This window comes from Gossypium hirsutum, chromosome A02 (assembly GCF_007990345.1).
Source record: "Gossypium hirsutum isolate 1008001.06 chromosome A02, Gossypium_hirsutum_v2.1, whole genome shotgun sequence".
In the NCBI taxonomy this organism is placed as follows: Eukaryota; Viridiplantae; Streptophyta; class Magnoliopsida; order Malvales; family Malvaceae; genus Gossypium; species Gossypium hirsutum.
Genome location: NC_053425.1, coordinates 58749945 through 58762038, shown reverse-complemented (window position 1 = coordinate 58762038; position 12094 = coordinate 58749945). Strand labels below are relative to the sequence as shown.

The 12094-nt window shown below is 35.4% G+C and overlaps 1 non-coding gene across 1 annotated transcript; it reads right to left on the bottom strand.

Moving 5' to 3' along the window:
• Positions 1-10872: 10872 nt before the first annotated feature.
• On the bottom strand, positions 10873-10979 carry LOC121217613 (small nucleolar RNA R71). The gene has a single exon (XR_005913762.1). It is a non-coding gene; the product is annotated as a small nucleolar RNA R71 (small nucleolar RNA).
• Positions 10980-12094: the final 1115 nt, after the last annotated feature.

Below are 12094 nucleotides of genomic sequence, written 5' to 3'. Positions count from 1 at the left end.
GACCCCATGTCTTTGCCATAAAACTTTCACTAGGGCTATACATTTATTTCTCAACTGTTTAACTTCCCGAGCTAAAATCTTGATTAGTTCTTCACCATAAGTTATATCTAGTCGAATCTCAACCTCTGTCGATAAAATCACATGCAATGGATTTAATTGATATCTTTGCAACATAAACACATGAAACACGTTGTGGATCCTTTCCAATTACGACGGCAAAGCTAATCGATACGCCACTAGCCCTATTCTTTCAATAACCTCATACGGCCTTATAAAACATGGACTCAATTTACCCTTGCGACCGAATCTAAGAATTTTCTTCCACGGAGACACTTTCAGAAATACCTTATCACCGAATTGAAATTCAATTTTCTTTTGATTCAAATCCACATACGATTTATGTCTATCCAAAGCTGCTTTCAAAAAATCACGAATTATTTTCACTTTTTCTTTAGTTTCTCTAACTAAATCAACCACGTGAATTTGTCTTTCACTGAGCTTGGTCTAGTACGATGGAGTTCAACACTTACAATGCCTCATACGGTGCTATCTTTATACTTGACTGAAAATTGTTGTTGTAAGTAAATTCGACTAAAGGAAGATAATTTTCCCAACTACCTTCGAACTCTAAAACACAACAGCGAAACATATCTTCGAGTACCTAAATCGTCCTTTCAGATTGACCGTCGATCTGTGGATGAAATGCGGTACTAAAATTCAACTTTGTACCCAAAGCTTCTTGCAACTTCTTCCAAAATCATGACGTGAACCTCGGATCTCTATTTGAAATAATAGAAATAGGCACTCTATGCAATCTAACAATTTCAATGATGTACAACTCATCTAGCTTATCAAGTGAATAATCGATACATACCGGAATAAAATGAGTCGATTTCGTCAATCTATCAACAACGACCCAAACAACATCTTTCTTCTTTGGAGTCAGAGGTAATCCAGTTACGAAATCCATCATAATCCTATCCCATTTCCACTCTGGAATCATAACAGGCTGAAGTACACCCAAAGGTACCTGGTGTTCTACCGTTGACATATCAAACATCTCGCTACAAATTTGGAAATATCTATTTTCATACCTGACCACCAATACAATTTCTTCAAATCATTATACATCTTTGTACTTCCCGGGTGAACAGATAGACAACCACTGTGTGCCTTATGAAGAATTTTCTGAATAAGCTCAGTATCTCTCGGTACACAAACTTTACCTCTGAACATCAAACATCCATCGGTCCCAATTTCATAGAATGAATCACTAGTCGATTCGCATTGCACTCTTTTAGCTTGAAGTTCTTTGTCACTTTTCTGAGCTTTGCAAATCTATTGAAGAAATACCAGTCTAGCTTTAATTGAACCATCATCAGATAAAGTCAGTTGCGTATTCATTTTCCTCAAAGCAAACAAAGATTTCCTACTTAAAGTATCAGCGACCACATTCACCTTTCCCAGGTGATAATCGATCACCAACTCATAATCTTAAATAGCTCGAGCCATCTCCGTTACCTTAAATTCAAATCCTTTTGAGTTATTAAATACTTTAAACTCTTGTGATTGGTAAAGATGTGGCACATTTCACCGAATAAATGGTGTCTCCAAATCTTTAAAGCAAATACAATGGCGGCCAATTCCAAATGGTGCGTCGGATAATTCTTCTCGTGCAGTTTCAATTGTATCGAGGCGTATTCTATCACTTTGCCCTCTTGCATCAACACACATCCAAGACTGTTCAATGACGCGTCACTGAAAATTACAAACTCTTTTCCCGATTTACGCTGCACTAATATTGGTGCCTCAATCAATAACGCTTTTAACTACTCAAAACTCTTTTGACATTTCTCTGACCATTCAAACTTAACATCTTTTTGTAAAAATCTTGTCATAGGTGTTGTAATCATCGAAAATCCTTTGACAAATTGTCGATAGTACCTGGCTATGCCTAAAAAGCTTCTAACCTCGGATACATTTCTCGGTGGTTTCTAATCCACAATTGCCAAAATTTTACTCGGATCGACTCTTATACCTTCTGCTGATACAATATGCCCCAAACATCTGACTTCTAAGAGCCAAAACTCACTTTTACTGAATTTAGCAAATAATTTTTTATCTCTCAAAGTCTGCAATACAATTCTTAAATGTTCGGCATGCTCAGATTCATCTCGGGAATAAATCAAAATGTCATCAATAAATACAACCACAAACTTATCCAAATACGGTCAGAAGATCCGATTCATCAAGTCCATAAAAATGACAGGAGCATTAGTTAATCCAAAAGGCATAACAAGAAATTCAAAATGCCCATACCTCGTTCTGAATGTAGTTTTCAACATATCTGAGTCTTTAACTCTCAGCTGATAATAATCAGATCTCAAATCTATCTTTGAAAACATTGTTGATCCTTTCAACTGGTCAAACAAATCATCAATCCTTGGTAAATGATACTTTTTCTTTATCGTAACTTTGTTGAGTTGACGATAATCTATACAAAGTCTCATAGATCCATCTTTCTTCTTGACGAATAACACCGGTGCACCCCATGGTGAAAAACTCGGTCTCGCAAAACCCTTATCTGTCAAATCTTGCAACTGAGACTTCAATTCTTTCAACTCGGTTGGAGCCATTCTATACGGAGCTATCAATAGCAAACTCCACCTCTCTGACCGGCAGTAAACTAGGTAACTCTTTTGGAAACACATCCAGACATTTACAACTTACCGGCACAGATTCGGTCTTCAATTCAGACACCTTAGTATTCAGTACATACACGAGAAATGCCTCACAACCCTTTCTTACGTACCTCTGAGCCGACATCGACGAAATGACAATAGGCAATTCACCCTATTCATCCGATTCAACCCAAAGTATTTCATTATTTTGACATTTCAATTCAATAACTTTTCGTCTACAATTCGCTACTACATCATGTAGAGTTAACCAATTCATTCCAAGAATCACATCAAACTCATCAAATGGCAAAAGCATTAAGTCAGCCGGAAAACAATGACCCTGAATCATTAAAGGACAACTCTTGCAAACTTTATCAACTAGAACATATTTGCCTAAGGGGTTCGACACCTTAATCATAAACTCAGTAGACTCAACAGGCAAATTCTTACTAGATACCAAGTTCATGCAAATATAAGAATGAGTTGATCCAGGATCAATAAATGCAACTACATTAGTATCATAGAGAGAAAATGTACCAGTGATCACATCATGGGAGAACGAATCCTCACAGGCACGTATAGCATAAGCTCTCGTAGGTGCTCTAGCTTCCGATCTCATAGTTGAGTCTTTGGATACTCCTTTACTACTAGTCCCATTTCCATTATTTCTTACTGGTCTCCCTCTAGCCACAGTATTACTCGATCTTGCATTCTGAAAATTATCCTTTTCAGCCATTTCAGGGCAGTCTCAGATAAAGTGATCTTGGGAGCTACATTTAAAACAAGCCCAGTTATTCATCCTATATTCACTGGGATGTCATCTGCCACAGTGTTGGCACTCAGGCTTATTAGACCTAGCAATAACAAATCTCGCTATAGATGTAGTTTGGGCCTTAGAACCCGAATATTGCTTCCCACGATCTCTATTGCGATACCCAGCTGAAGCATTCGATCAAGCATAAAAATCTCTCGATTTCTTTGACGAAGTTTGAAACGACTTATTCATGGCCTCTTTCTCGAATCTCTAGTCTCAAACTCAACTTTTCTCTTTTCTTTGCTTAACTCTTCTGTTTTGCAAGCTCGTTCAACTAGCACAACAAATTCCTTCAACTCTAAATCCCAACTAATAGTTGATTTCCTCATTCAGTCCGTCTTTGAATCTTTTACACATAATAGCCTCTGTCGAGACGTATTCCCGAGCATACTTACTAAGACTAACAAACTCTCATTTGTATTTAGTCACAATCCGACGGCCCTTTTTTAGCTCTAAGAAAACTTTACGTTTCTGATCAATAAACCGTTGACTGATGTACTTCTTTCTGAATTACTCTTGGAAGAAGTCCCAAGTAACTCTTTCCCTCGGTACCATAGATATAGGAGTGTTCCACCACTGATAATCCGTATTCCTCAAAAGTGATATAGCGCATTTCAAGCACTCATCCAGGGTGCAACAAATACCTAGATAGAGTTCTCAAGCCAGAATTCTGCTCTTTTAGGATCATCATGAACATTTGCTCTAAACTCATCAGCCCCTTACTTTCAAATCTTATCAACTGGAGGCTTGTTTAGTCTTACCAATTCCACACCTTGGGGAGCTACAGGAACTGGTTAAGGGTTAGGTGGGGGTGGAGTATATTGGGCAACCGGATTTGTCCGAACAAACTTGGTAAACCACTCATTTATCCTTTGGAAGAAGGCTTCCCTAGCCTCTCCTCCCTGACTAATCATCACAGGTCTACTTTCAGATAGCGCGATCACTAGCCAGCGTATTACTTTCTACATCATCAGCTATTTCTCGGTCGGGATTTATTTACTATATGAAAATACAGTTTAAGTTGTCAGGAGTTGTCACACTATCAAAATTTATAAATGCCGTGTATAGTTAGACTCCTACACACACTATGTTAGCCGAGAACCGACAAAACCATAGCTCTGATCCACTAAATATAACACTGCTTACCCGTATTCGACGCCGGAACAGGTTAAACCATAAAGTCCCTAGTACGAGCCTACATGCCTAAAACATGCTTTGGAAGTGGTTTGCGACTAAACAGAAAACTTTACAATTTTTTTACAAAACTTAGAATTTTTTTCACTAAACAGGGGTCACACGCCCGTGTAGAGATGGGACATGCTCGTGTGATCAGGCCCTGTGGTCACACACGCTCGTGTCCCGACCCTGTGTAACTCTCTAACTTGTAACCCATGAATAAATTGAGGTCACACTGCCAAGTCATACGCCTGTGTGCTAGGCCGTGTGAAAAATTAATTTTCATAAAATAGGTGCAGACTCTATACACCCATGACACACGCCCATGTCTCTGCGCGTATACTTAATTCTGAGCATTCTGTTTCTTAAAATTAAGGTGCAGGGGACGCACCGCCGGAACACATGCCCATGAGGCAGATCGTGTGTCACACACGGCCTAGATACACGCACATGCGTCTACCCATGTGAACAAAATAAAGGTTATTTGCCAAGTCATTTGCCACCCTTATCACACATACACCTACACCAATTCAAAGGCACAAAACATATTATACTTAGGCAATCAAAACATCCACATTTATGACCAACACATGCCAAGACAATATCAACATCTGTCATACACAAAACATTTATCAAACCACAATTGCCTACTTTCAAGATACCTAATTGTACACAAATTTTATCATTTCATCCATAGATCATATCACCAAACATTTCACATTCATGCCTTAAATCACATTTCCATCATTCACCAAGCATTCATAGACCACATCACACAAGGATGATTGCACAAGCATGCATACATAAATATATATATATGCTTACAACCATTTCAATCAAAATGAGCCAAGTTACATGGCCAAATACCACATCAACCTTTGAAAATTACAAACCAATATTTTTGGCCAAAACACAATGACACATAAAACAAAATGATCAAGTCTCTATACATGCCAAACTTTCAAAATACTAAGATCATCAAATCCAAAACAAAATTTTGATAGTGTGGTTCGAGTCTTCGACAATCTCTTATCCGAGATAGCTTGGTGACACTATAAAAACATGGCAAATAAAAGGAGTAAGCTATATAGCTTAGAAAGCTCGTATGTAAGAAATAAACAACCTACCATACATGTAACATTCAAATAATATAACATAATTAGATGTACATTTGCTATGGTCTTATAATCATAGCTCATTCCATCACCAAGCTTACCTCATATTTATCATTTCAAGCATTTATTGGATATGAGCTTCAAGTACATACTTCTACCATTTCAAAAGGAATTTACATATAATCTCATCTTTGACATACCAGTGAACCACTCAAAATAATAATGTCGGATACTTGGGAATTCTTGCACACTAAGTGCCACATATGTAGCCAATGCTACCTCAAATTTCATATCATATAGTTGCTCGCTCTCAAGCTATCAACGGGCCTGCTCACATAAGCTGTCAGTCAAGACGTAGCTATGCGGTGCTACTCACACAAGCTGTCAAGTATCCATAACATATGCCTGTATACTCAACCACCGGTAGGGCGTACAAGACCAACACCCGGATCACATAATCACATAACACATACTAACCCTAGTGACATGTCACTTGTGTCCTACTCTATTCCTAAGGTTCAACAGGATCTCTCGTTTGTCAATTCATCTTCGAACTCGTTCATAGGATTAAGCTCATCCACATTTATCAAACATACAATTCATGCAATATTAAAGCAATAAAATACAAGCATATTAAAGCTTATTTTTAACATACGAACTTACCTTGGTACAAAATGGCTAATAGTTTGATTTAGTCGATAACTTTGTTCTTTCTACGGTCTAGGTCAGAACCTCTTCTTTCTCGATCTTTAATATCAAATTTAACTCATTCACTTATCACATTATTCAATTTAATCCCAAAAACACCTTATGGTAAAAATTACATTTTTCCCTAACTTTTCAACTTTTTACATTTTAGTCCCTAGTCTTGTAAAATGACTTTCATTCAATTTCTTTATTACTTAAGCCTAGCCGAATATTAATAGTACACATAACAACCCACATTTTTCATTTATTTACATTTTTACACATATTTTACAACTTTTACAAATAGGTCCCTATTTGACATTTTCATCAAAAATCACTTGGTAAATGTTGTTTACCTAACATTAAACATACATTTTCTATCATTATTCTACATGGGTAAAATTCTGGACTTTTATTTTCTTTCAAATTAGTCCTTGAAATAGCTAGATTAGGTTACACCGATCTCAAAAATATAAAACTCTTTAAAAACAAGACAAGAACGGACTTACAATCAAACTTGAAAGTGGCCAAACCCTAGCTATGTCTTCTCTTGAGAAATTCGGCCATAGGGGGACTAAATTGGGGATAATGACATCTTTTTATTAGTTTTATTTGTCTTTATATACTAAATGACCAAAACACCCTTCACTTAAAACTTTGAAATTTTATCTAACCATGTCCATTTTTTCCCAACTTAAATTATAATGGTCTAATTACCATTTAAGGACCTCCAATTTAAAATTTCATTTCAATTAGACATCTCTAGCTTCTAGAACACATATTTTACACCTACTACAATTTAGTCCTATTAGTCAAATTGCACACTCTATCGATAAAATTTCTTAACGAAATTTTCACACAATCATTCAATCATACTGGAGACCTTAAAGAAATAATATAATAAATATTTATACTTCAAATTTGTGGTCCTGAAACTACTGTTCTGACTTAACCCTAAAATGGACTATTACACAGTTTGATTGACGGTCAACTCACATTTACTATTAAAATTTGGCTAATTTTTAAAAAAATTGTAACGTTAAGGGTTTCAATAAAAAGGTTAAGGGAATTAAACCAAAAGCCCCTAAATGTTAAGGGTATGTTATGGTATTATGCCTTGTAAAAATGATAAAACTAGCAAATAAGTCATACAAGACTGACAAACAGGAGTCGATCAATTTCCTTGGTCATAACTGATGTAGACTTAGTGATTTTTACTATCAATTTCTTAGCTAATTTAATTAATACCTTTAGGCCTATAATTTTACCAATTTACAATTTATTCCACATTATCTTTTGACTTAATGGATCTAAATGGGAAAATTGAATTAATAATAGGTAAAACCTCTTTTTGGTCCCTTTTACCTAAATTTCCACTTAAAGTTGTCGATTCTAAGCTTTTAATCCTATTCAATTTAGTCTTGTTAATCAGGTTCAACCCTAATTTCGATTAACTACTACCACTTCAATTAACCAACCTCTCGATGAATTTAGTTACAACCTATCATGATTTGACCATACCCACTTAATTCGTAAAACATTTGATAGATTTAATAACAATGAATTAGAGGGTTTAGAGATGCTCAGTAATTCAAAGATTGTTGATTATGGAGATCGCACTGGGCGAAAATGGAAATTCTCATATATGGAATCGCTTGATCACTCTCAATGATAATGAATATAAAAAGAATGAAAATAAGAAAATAAATATCGAAAACTAAGGAACTAAATTGTAAAACTGAAATTGTTAGAAAACAAGAATCAAAATAATAATGTTGTAAAGAAAATCCTACAAACAAACTACTTAGCAGCTACTAATCATAAAAAGCATTTGCTAATCATGTTTAAGAAGTAATATTTATACTACTTCTCATGTTTGACCTACTTTGGATGACTCTGCCCTAAGTTACAAGTAAAATTTTGATTGTTAAGACTGAAATGCCCCTATAGGTCTTAGGTTTATCGAGCTTCAATGTTGCGACACTACAAGTTTGGTGTTGCAACTTTCCTAACAACCTGTTGGATTCTTTGTAAGGTGACTTTGGTGTCATGACTTTGTTTCTAAATGTTGCGGCTTCGCTAAAAAATTTTGATTAACTTGTCCATGTCACAACTCTATCTATTAAATGTCGCGACTTTACTTGTCCATGTCACGAGTCCTAACTTTCAATGTCATGACTTTAATCGTAGCCCATTTGCAGTGTCGATGTTGCACAAAACTCCTCCTAAGTGAATGTGTAGCTTCAATGTTATGAATTCATGTCCTCCATGCTACAACATTCTAGGTAGTTCCCTAACATGTTTGCCATTTGGTTCAAGTTATTTCTTGCAACAATACATCACTTAGTTAGAACTCAATAGGCATGACGTTGTCTAATTGGTCACTAAATATCATAAAAAGGTTTGTTTTATTCAAATAAAACTGATAAGTTATAAAAGTAACATATTTTAATCCCATTCTTAATGCGTTTTTGGATGATTAATTACAAAAATTAGTGAATTTGATGCTCCTAATCCTTTAAATCCATGTTTTTATACTTAGAAGAGCATTTGAGAGCAAAAGGAGTGAAAAACGAGCCAAAATTGGACAAATGGAGCTATTTTCAGGATCCATACGACCTGGGGATTTCAACACGGGCTAGCCACATGCCCATATGCTAGCCCCATGTTAATATCGCACCCTGCTTTCAAAATATGCAGAAAAACCCAATTTTTATGCTTTTTGAACATTCTAAAGTCTATAAATACCAATTAGAAGAAGACATAAGGGGGCAATCAGAGAAGATAGAAGAAAACACTCAAAGAACGCCATAGGAATCAACTTGGAAGCGGATCTCCATCAAGATCAAAGATCTCCATGAATTTCTTTCAAAGTTTTATTAAGTTTCTTTATGTCTTGTGGTTATTCTATTTTTGAGATGTTTCTATTCAGGATTATGAACTAAATTCCCTAGACGCCTAGGAAGGATGAAACCTATGATGAATCTTATTATTTAATTTTTATTTTTACGCGATAAATACTTGATTCTTGTTCTCAATTATGTATGCTTATTTCATATTTTAGTATTTTTGGGATATTAATTCATGTTTAATGTGCTTATTTTAGTGGACCAAAAGCCCTTATTAAATAGTAGATATATAATAATTGAGTGGAGTTGTATGCAATCTTAGAAATAGGACGACATAAATATATCAGATTAGAGTCAAATATAATAGGGGAATCCATAGACCGAGTTAACGCGATGATAGGGGTTTTAATTAGAAAGAGATTTCAATTAATCAACCTAGAGTCAGTTGTTCTTACTCTCAAAAGAGATATTAACATAATTTAGGGATTTCTACGTATCAAGACAAAAGTGAATAAATCGTTTAATTCATATGCAGAATAATAGGTGAAGTCTAGGTGAATTCTTTCCTGGGTATTGTCTTTCTCATTGGTTATCTTTGATTATTTTCCTATTTCATCCTCTGTTGTGTTCTTAGTTAAATTAGATTTGTAAATTTAGATTAACAACAATCACACCAATTTGTCGGGTAAATAATAGAAAAACGGTAATTGCTAGTGCTTTTAGTCCCCATGGATATGATATTCCCCATTCACCATAACTATACTATCATTCGATAGGTATGCTTGCCCTAGTCATATTTATAGTTCGTTTAGTGACCATCAAGTTTTTGGCACTGTTGCCGAGGACTAAAATATTAGGAACCCTCAATTTTTATTAATTTAGCCATTTTTATTTTTATTATATTTTTGTTTTTAGTCTAATTTTTGCATTCTAATTTTTCTTTTCTTTTATTTGTTTCTGGCAAGTTCCTTTAGTTTATGACTAAAAGAAATCCGTCGAGACCATTATTATTTGATAGTGAATTTGAAAGTACTATTCGTAGAAATCGTATAGAAGCAAGGTAGAGTCGAGAAAATTTAGTAGACGAACAAGAGGACATTGTTATTACTAAGTAGATAGGTAATAATCAGAATAACCAGCTACCCCTACAGTTGTTGCAAATCCTACAAATCCAAATCATGTTCCTTGTACCATATACGATTATGTTAAGCCCACTCTAACTGAGGCCGAATCGAGTATTATGAGACCCACCATTGCTACGAATAATTTTGAACTGAAGTCGAACACTATTCAGATGATACAACAATTTGTTCAATTCGATGGTTTGCAAGACGAAGATCCAAATACTCATTTGGCTAATTTTTGGAAGTCTCTTATAATTTCAAGATAAATGGCATTTCTGACGATGTCATTCACCTACGAGTATTCCCTTTCTTATTGAGGAACAAAGCTAAATAGTGGTTGAATTTTTTACCATAAGTTCTATCACTACATGGGATCAAATGACTGAGAAATTCTTACTGAAGTACTTCCCACCGACTAAGACAGTCAAGTTGAGGAATGATATATCTTCCTTCGTACAGATTGACTTAGAAACCTTATATGATGCATGGGAGAGATCTAAGGACTTATTGAGATGATGCCCTCACCATGGGTTACATTTATGGTTACAAGTTCAAACATTCTATAACGGTTTGAATCTCTCGACTAGGTAATTGATCGATGCAGTAGCAAGTGGAACTCTGAAAAATAAAACACCAGAAGCAGCTTATGAATTTATAGAAGAGATGGCACTAAATAATTATTAGTGGCAAGTCATGAGGACGAAGCCGAATAGAGCAGCTGGTGTTTTCAACTTAGATGCAGTCACCATGTTATCGAATCAGGTAGAACAATTAAATAAGAAAATTGATGGTTTATATGTTTCTACAGAGGTGCATTCAGTGATGCAATGCGATACGAATTGAGGAGAAATGAACAATCCAGAATGTTTACCCTACGGTCTTAAGATAGAGAACGAACAAATCAATTATATGGGTAATAATTCTAGGCCTCAAAATAACCCTTATAGTAATACCTATAATGCAGGTTCGAGGAACTATCCCAATTTCTCTTAAGGTGGTCAAGGTAATCAAAGAGCACAACCCTCTTTAGGCTTCCAACAACAACCCTACCAGTAAGGGAAGAAGCCTAACCTTGAGAAGATGTTGACGAAGTTTATCTTGGTGTCAGAAACTCGCTTTCAAAACACTGAAGTAGCACTTAAAAATCAACAAGCATCGGTTCAAAGACTTGAGAACCAAATAGGCCAACTTGCTAAGTTAATTTCAGAATGACCACAAGGTAGTTTGCCTAGCAATATCGAAACTAACCCAATGGAACAGCTTCATGCAATTACTGTTCGAGATGAAGAAGGGTTAGTTGAATCTGAATAAAAAATGAGGCAACAAAGTGTGGTAAGTAATGATAAGGTTAGTAAAGAATATAAACCTCGAGTGCCATATCTTAACGTGACGAAGAGAGACCACAGAAACGAATAATTTGGTAAATTTCTTAAACTTCTAAAAGAATTACTTATTAACTTACCATTTATTGAAGCTCTTTCGCAGATGCCCAATTCTGTTAAATTTTTAAAGGAGCTTTTGGCTAACAAAAGGAAGTTAGATGATTCATCAACTGTGGAGCTTAATGTAGTTTGCTCAGCCATACAACAAAATAAACTACCCAATAAATTGAAAGATATAGGGAGTTTTACTATTCTTTATTTAATTG